This window comes from Amblyomma americanum, chromosome 1 (genome assembly GCF_052857255.1).
Source record: "Amblyomma americanum isolate KBUSLIRL-KWMA chromosome 1, ASM5285725v1, whole genome shotgun sequence".
Taxonomy (NCBI): Eukaryota; Metazoa; Arthropoda; class Arachnida; order Ixodida; family Ixodidae; genus Amblyomma; species Amblyomma americanum.
Window position 1 is genome coordinate 331,112,657 of NC_135497.1, and position 7,262 is coordinate 331,119,918.

The 7,262-nt window shown below is 49.5% G+C and overlaps 1 long non-coding RNA gene across 1 annotated transcript; it reads left to right on the forward strand.

Moving 5' to 3' along the window:
• The first annotated feature begins 5,509 nt into the window (after nt 1-5,509).
• Nucleotides 5,510-6,351, forward strand: LOC144099326 (uncharacterized). The gene is made up of 2 exons (XR_013307383.1): nt 5,510-5,734; nt 6,280-6,351. It is a non-coding gene; the product is annotated as an uncharacterized LOC144099326 (long non-coding RNA).
• The last annotated feature ends 911 nt before the right edge of the window (nt 6,352-7,262 follow it).

Genomic DNA, 7,262 nt, shown 5'->3' on the forward strand with positions numbered 1-7,262 from the left:
TAGTGCGCCAGTGCACACGGATATCTCGTCGAGAAGGCCGACACATTCCTGGAGTTTCCTCCTCGGCCGCGCGAACACCTATCATGTCATCCACTCATCACGCGCGCAAAGGCCATCCGTTCAGCGACGCTCACTGCTGGCGATCGCACCTCAGAGCTCGACAGTTCGGCACTGCCTCTCACCCCAGTGCATCCTTGCACAGCCACCACATCACACGCCTCGTCAGATGATTGCACAGAAGAGCTGTCTAGTCAGAGACAACTCGAAAGCATCGTGGTGCTATCGAAAGCCGCTCACCTCTCACAGTTCTAGCGTTTAACAAACGGCGAATGAATGCAACGATCAGAAAAACTCATTAAAACCGTCGAAACGCACCGCCGGCGCCGCCATCACCACGCTACATTAAGCGCACGGACCGATGATTTCTTACTGCGAGTGAAGGGTTTGCAATGGGAGAGCAGTTAGCGCCCGAATGCGGCTGCATATTTAAGCTCTGGCTAATAACGCTCTAATCCCTTGCTTATTTCACATGTGCACTTATGACCCCGTTTCATTGCATTGTGCAAACAAAACAAAACTTTTATAAGCTTAGTTTTGGCTTCAAATAGATACATGTCAAACTGCGGTGACCTTACGTCGTATAAACCAGCGTTGCATTCACTCATTTGCATAATTCCGGTACCTTTCGCCGGCCGAAATTATAGCGGCGAATTTCCATCACTTTTAGCAATGGCGGCACATTGTAAAAATGACGAAACGTCATTTTGACATCACTTCATAATACGTGCGTATCACGTGTTACACGTGACATTGTTCCAGCCAATCAGATTTCAGGAAGCGGCCATTTTCGGTATGCATCTATTTTCTCCAAATTGGTAAGTCGAGCGCATGTGCTCTCATACGTACCGCCTGTATCTTCTTTTGCCCTTCACAATCACTTATATTTACCAGCCGGGCACCAAGAATAGCGCTGCTGAAAATGTTTTTTCAATGCCACGTCAGTTTGACGTCAGCACGAAAAGTGCTTCTGCAATAGACGATGATTGACACCCACCTTGCCCAGCCCTGTCGCTGACTGACACTTCTGACAGCCAATCAGAGAGGCAACATGGCGCCGACAGGCGAACGTGAATATCGAGAATAGACCCCCTGGCAGGTGGCGGTTAAATCACTGATTGGTCGCACGAGGTTGCGCGGGAAAAGCAGCTTGGATCGCACGAATTCAACGGGGGCAAATCCAGCTGCCATCCAAGGACAGTGGCGCACCGCTTAACTGCTGTACCACTGTACCAGGACTGGTACGGGACTCCCAGGGATCTCTGAATGTGACGTAAATAAACAGCAATACTGCGTATATGGGCATTAAATTATTTGACATACCGTCATACCTTTAAGGCGGAGCGCGGGTCACGCTGGGGTGGCGACTGCCTTCACGAAGCTAGCTAGCGCACTGATCAGAAGGGGTGCGGTGGCGGATACGTAGAGCCAAGCAAATGTGAAATCCTCAGCTGCATAACATCGGGTTGCATCACGCCGCATCACGGGCCGACTGCGCTCACGATGCGAGCCGGCCGACGTACGCCTTCTCACTCGTGGGAGCTTGAATGTCGCCGGGTACCTACCGTGAAAATAGGCATGAGAACGCTTCCTGCTTGGTGCTCGGCCATCATGGGACCGCAACGGTCGGAAATGTGACCCAAGTCGTTCTGGCAAATTGCCCTGTTGGAAGAGGCGGCAGTCTTTAAACCCAGGCGATGTGCTTGTGGTAGAGCATCCACCTCGCATTCGGGTGATTCTGGGCTAGGTCCCCACAGCTGCCGGGTGGCCATCAGTTTTATAATGGGTACAAGATTTTCCTCAGCCTAGTGATCGACTCTTTTGGGGTGAAATGCTTCGAGAAGGGCCTTCGGTCACTTCGCCTTCTCGCGATGGAAAATCTATAGGCTATAGGGACCGATATTATCCTTGTGGTGTAAAGCCTACCGTGGCCCTTTTTTACACAACATGGGTCGAAAACCCCTTTCCCAAACATTTCGCTCGAAATAAGCCGAGCACAAGGCGAGAGGAAATGTTTTACCTATTGTATCACCGGTGGATAGACGGCTGCACAGGGAATCGAACCCCGCACTTACCGCATGCGGGGTGCTCAAATCACTCTAGGGGCTCAAACCTACGGCAGAGTGACGAGATTTGAAGGCGCAGGCTCCTTTGCTGTAACCCATCCACCCCTAAAAGCCGAGCACCAGGCACTGGGATAGCCTTGCATCCATTTGAAGGAACCGGTGGGTAGCCGGTCGCCAGTGGGGAGCCGAACCCGCTTCGTCCAAGACAGGAGTGAAATTGTGAAATTTTCTCTTTGAAATGTCGAAGGATTGCTTGCACTTGTGACAGTCGAACGTGTACGTCTGTTGAGACACGCTGTTGAGAACGTGTACGTCTGGTGAGGTATCCCCATGCAATCCCGGTAACACGAACCACATTTGCAGGTCGACGTGTTCAAAACTGGGTTTTCCCCAAAAAAGGCGCACCGGGGTGCAGCCTCCTCCAAGCGCACATCCGTGAGGAGTCCAGGCACCGGCCCGGAGGACGCTTGCACACATTTGCACCGGTGGATGTTATGCGGTGGGTTTCGAAACAACCACTAATAATCACTTTGAGCCAGAAACGAAAACACTGTGTGCCCTAGACGTGGCCCCACATTTATTGAGATGACTTGAGGCGCGATGAGAGGCGGCGACCAGCCAACAACACGTCCGCTCTGCCCGTGTGCCTTAAATGTTCCACTGTGAGCGTGTCCGGCACCTCCCCTTTATTTGAAGCCCCAGTCCATGTGGTGGCGCTGCAAGGCAATCGATGGAATGGTGCCATATAAGTTCGCCAAGAATACGAAATTTCAAGGCTACTGAGTCGGCCCGCTAAAGACGTGGTCACTATTTTGAGGGACATTGATCCAGTATTCCTTGTAGAAGCGCTGCCTAAGAGGGAGACAGTAAATACTGGCATTCACGAAAAACCCTGCAGAAGCTAAAGCAGCGTTACCACCGTGTCCGAAATAAAAAAGGTGCGAGGGAGATTTTTCTCCATCACGATAGCACCCGCCCTCACACCAGCCTGAAAACAAAAGAAGTGATTGCCAAATTTGTGTCGACTGCGCTGCCTCATCCGCCATACAGTCCTGAGGTAGCATCTCCTGATTTTCATTGTTTTCGGGCGGCTAAAAGATGCGCTGCCCGGACTTCAGCATATGACTAGAGCCTTCACTCGCCATCACTTTTGTCGCGTCGTGAAGACACGGCTGCACCAGAAGAAAAACAGCTGGTACAAAGCAGGCATGCATGCCCTTGTTCACCGCACGAGCAAGGCTATTATCGTTGACGGAGATTACGCTGTAATGCAATATATATCTTGCAGATATGTGGTGGTATTCTCTGTTAATCGCATAAATATTTATTAAACAATGTTTCAGAAAACAACGAGGAGTGTTAATTTATGGACAACCTACAGATGACGCATGCCGACGGTCTTGAAAAGGAACTCGGGCCTTAGCCTAACATTTCGGTCAGTGTGTCCACGCTCTGCATTGTTTTCCACCGCCACGACTAAACCTTGGCCTGCGACGCACACCCGAAAGCGAAGCATGATGCAGGTGCGGCAATCCGCTCTCCTGGCACAGCAGACGCGCAGGCGACAAGCGCCGGGGACGCAAAGCAAGCGCAAGTTGGCAGCGTTTGGACGAAGAAGTGCGGTGGTTGCCTAGAAGCTCTTCGCACGTGATCGAAGGGATGTAGGCCGCAAGAGCGCCAGAGAAGCAATATAAGCTGCGGAGCTCCAAATATGCCCGTTAACAGTATTCAATCGTCTGTCCCTTTTATGACATTGGGTTTGTATTTCTACCCTGGAAGCTTACTTTTGTAGCTATAGCTAAACTACGCCCCCTCTTCGACCCTTCAGCGTGGCACCAGTGGAGCTCCGTGGCGGCGCCGTTGGTCACGTGGCTGGTCACGTGGGTTGATCACGTGGTGCGGCCACTGGTCACGTGGTTGGTCACGTGGTGCGGAACAGCCGGCGGCGCGGCGCGCAACAGCTGTGCGCATGTGCAGTTTCAAGTGGGACGAAGATGAAGACGGAACGCCCAGCGGAACGGAGCGGCGAAAGACTGACTTTGCAATTCGACTGAGCCACTCGGTCAGATGTAGCTATCGCGTCACTCCAAGTTTAACCAGAGCTAAACCACAGCCATTTTTTTGTACTATTTCATCGCCGCGTATTATTGGCCATATCGTACACAGCAGGCACAAGCCGTTTCCCTTATGCATAGCCATCAACGACGACAGTAGGTGTCATAGTCAGCCCATGCCATTGACAGATTTTATTACAGTGCATTAACTCCTTGTTTATATACTACGCGCTTGCCCACGTTCAAAAGAGCCGTACATTACCTAGCCTCCTCTGCCAAGCCTCCTCCTTCTAGCCTCCTCTGCACTCTGCTTGGTGCAAGTCATCATCCAAAGTTTTACATCTATTTTTTCCCCAGCCATTTCTTGTTGCTGACCTGAGAAAATATGGCTCGTGCACTACGATTTCTTGCTCTTCGCCGGCCCCGCTGGGAGCGATATGAGAAGAAAAATGCAGTAAACCGAAAAGCACCCATATTCAAGGGCACTGTGGGGCTAGCAGCAAACAACAACGTGGTAATGTTTTTTTTTTTTGGGGGGGGGGGGGGGAATTATCAAATCGAATGTCTGCTGTCACCATGTTTAAGATACACTGCTGTTTCTGGGCAATCAATCACTCTTCAGGCGATAACACGTCACTGATATGGTACGTACCCGTAGCCGCACCGTTCTTGCCTATATCTTTTTGCTCATGCACTGAAGACAGGCAAAGGTGCTCACGTATCACGTTTTTGTTACTCTGACTGCCAAGAGCCGGTCGCAGTTATCTGAAAAACTAGTATAACTGATAGAATTTGCTTTCTTGAGGTTCTGCATTCCTAGGGTCCCAGGCTGCTGACTTCCACTTTTTTAGTAACTTAACATAAGCAACCTTAACAATATATGCAGGCAAGAACGCCTGCGAGAGTCTTCTAACCTGTTCCTGGGAGCTACAAGTCATCGCATGAACACATGATTGTGGCACAGCCGACGAAATACACAAAAAGAACAGGGAAGGACCGGGCTGAAGACCCCCGGAGAACAAAACAGAAGTGCTCTGCAAAGCACACGTGCTGCTTGAGCAATGTTCGAAGGGTGTTGTTAACAGACGGGCGCTGTCGTGTGGCAAAGTGTACATGGGCAAAACGGGGCGGGATGCAAACACATGACTAAGAGAACACAGAAATTCACTGTGGTCGAACACGAATGTGCACTTGGCTCCCCATAGCAAAACGTGTCCCTGCTATCGCGAGTTTGAAAAAAGCGGTATTCCTTTCAAACTTGCTAATCAGATTCCAAAAGTGAGACCCTGAAGCTATCCGCACAAATAGGCGCGATGGGAAGTGTGGCTGCGTTCCAATACTCCCAAGTAGACGGCTACTTAGACGTCTAGCCGGACAGCCGCCATCTTGGGACGCGTTCCATTTCTCGGCGAAGCAGTCTCATAAGACTGCTTCGCCGAAGTCCACATCGATGCAGGCTAACTTGCTGTCTAAAGATGGCGGAGCTGATGTACGCGGATGAGCGAGTCGTGCTCTTGCGGGCGTCGGACTGTACACGGAGTATAGGAAAGGAAAAATGTGAGTCATTCTATTATGTTATTTGGTACGCAAACTAGTGGCTAATTAATCTTCGTGGACGTGCGATTCCTAGAAGTGAATCACGCAGGAGAAAATCGTGCAGTTGAGAGCTTTGCTACAGCAGCGGACGCTGTAGGTCTGTTTACGTGATCCGGCATCTGACGATGCCGGATCTTAATTAGCACCTTGATTTTAGAGAATACTCGTCGCTGTCGTTGGTTTCCTCGACGGGCGTTAAGACGGCTGGCGTGACGGTTAACAAATGTGTTTTTCTGTTGCTGTATTAGTTGCATCAACTCTTTCGCGTGCATTTTTTTATCTCTACACTCTCAGAACAAATACACCGGCATGTTGCGAATTGATTTTAGCCTTTGCAGGATTAAAGATCGCTGCTGTATTTAGGTCTCTCGCTGTCTCCGAGTGCCACGTAGGGCAGACAGCAGGTTTAATGTCACGTATGTGTTTTCCTGTTGCAGTGTATATTAGCCGTATCGCATTTCGCGCATATTGATTACAGTCTTTCGTATTCTTTCTTATGTTTACAGGACCGTCTGAACGAGCACGTTCGAGGAGCATGTACAGTTGAGCATCAATAATAAAAGAATAATCGCATATCTCTTTAGCGTCGTCTTCGGAGAGCGGCCCCGTCTGCTACAAGTAGACTGACCGATAGGCACATCCACCAGTCCGGTTTACGCGCAATGTCATTGCAGAAGAAATGTGTAAACTTGTTGAAAACACGTTTTTAATTATCGTTATTGCTCACTTTGTGAAAAATAGTAGTACAACTGTTCATAAGCTTTAGTTACATTATTATGCCGCGAGGCGGCGTGAGTAGTAGACAAGTTCCAATACACGGACATGTAGACTGCTTCCTAGACGTCACACTAGACGTCTTGTTAGACGTCTAGAGTATTGGAACGCAGCCTGTGTAAGCATTCCTTGTTTGAACTTGCATAATAATGCGATTGCCTTTATGGGTGCCTCGTGCAAGGCCTCGTTCCTTTGTTGGTTTATGTTTTGTTCGTGTGCCAAGGATGACTTCTCCTTTTACGGTGTTCTTCCTCCAATCCATCTGAGTGTTAGCGAGTGAGCTGTGTGTTCTGCTCTGTGTATAGTACCGCTCCAGTCTCTATATTACACCAATACATGCCGCGTTGCCGCCAACGTGTTGCCACCTGACAGCAGGCAGCGCGTCTAAGTGCACTCACCTGGCATCCCTGCGAGAGAAACGTAGCAAGGAGAAAGGGGCACGGGTACACCGCTGCAAGTCAGCCTGCACGCACTCGTTTCTGTCAGCTCAAATGAAATGCGATTGTCTGTCTGAGTCAGAACAACTACATTTTGCGCTACTTCCGTCAATTATAGAACCCTCCTAGTTACTATACAGAACTTGTGCTTTCGGTTTTTATTATTATTATTAATCATAAAGACATGTATAATACAAAAATTGAATTGAAAAATTAATACAGCAAGAGGTCCCGAAACTGCAGCGGGACCTCTTATGAGAAAACTAATAACTTGAGAA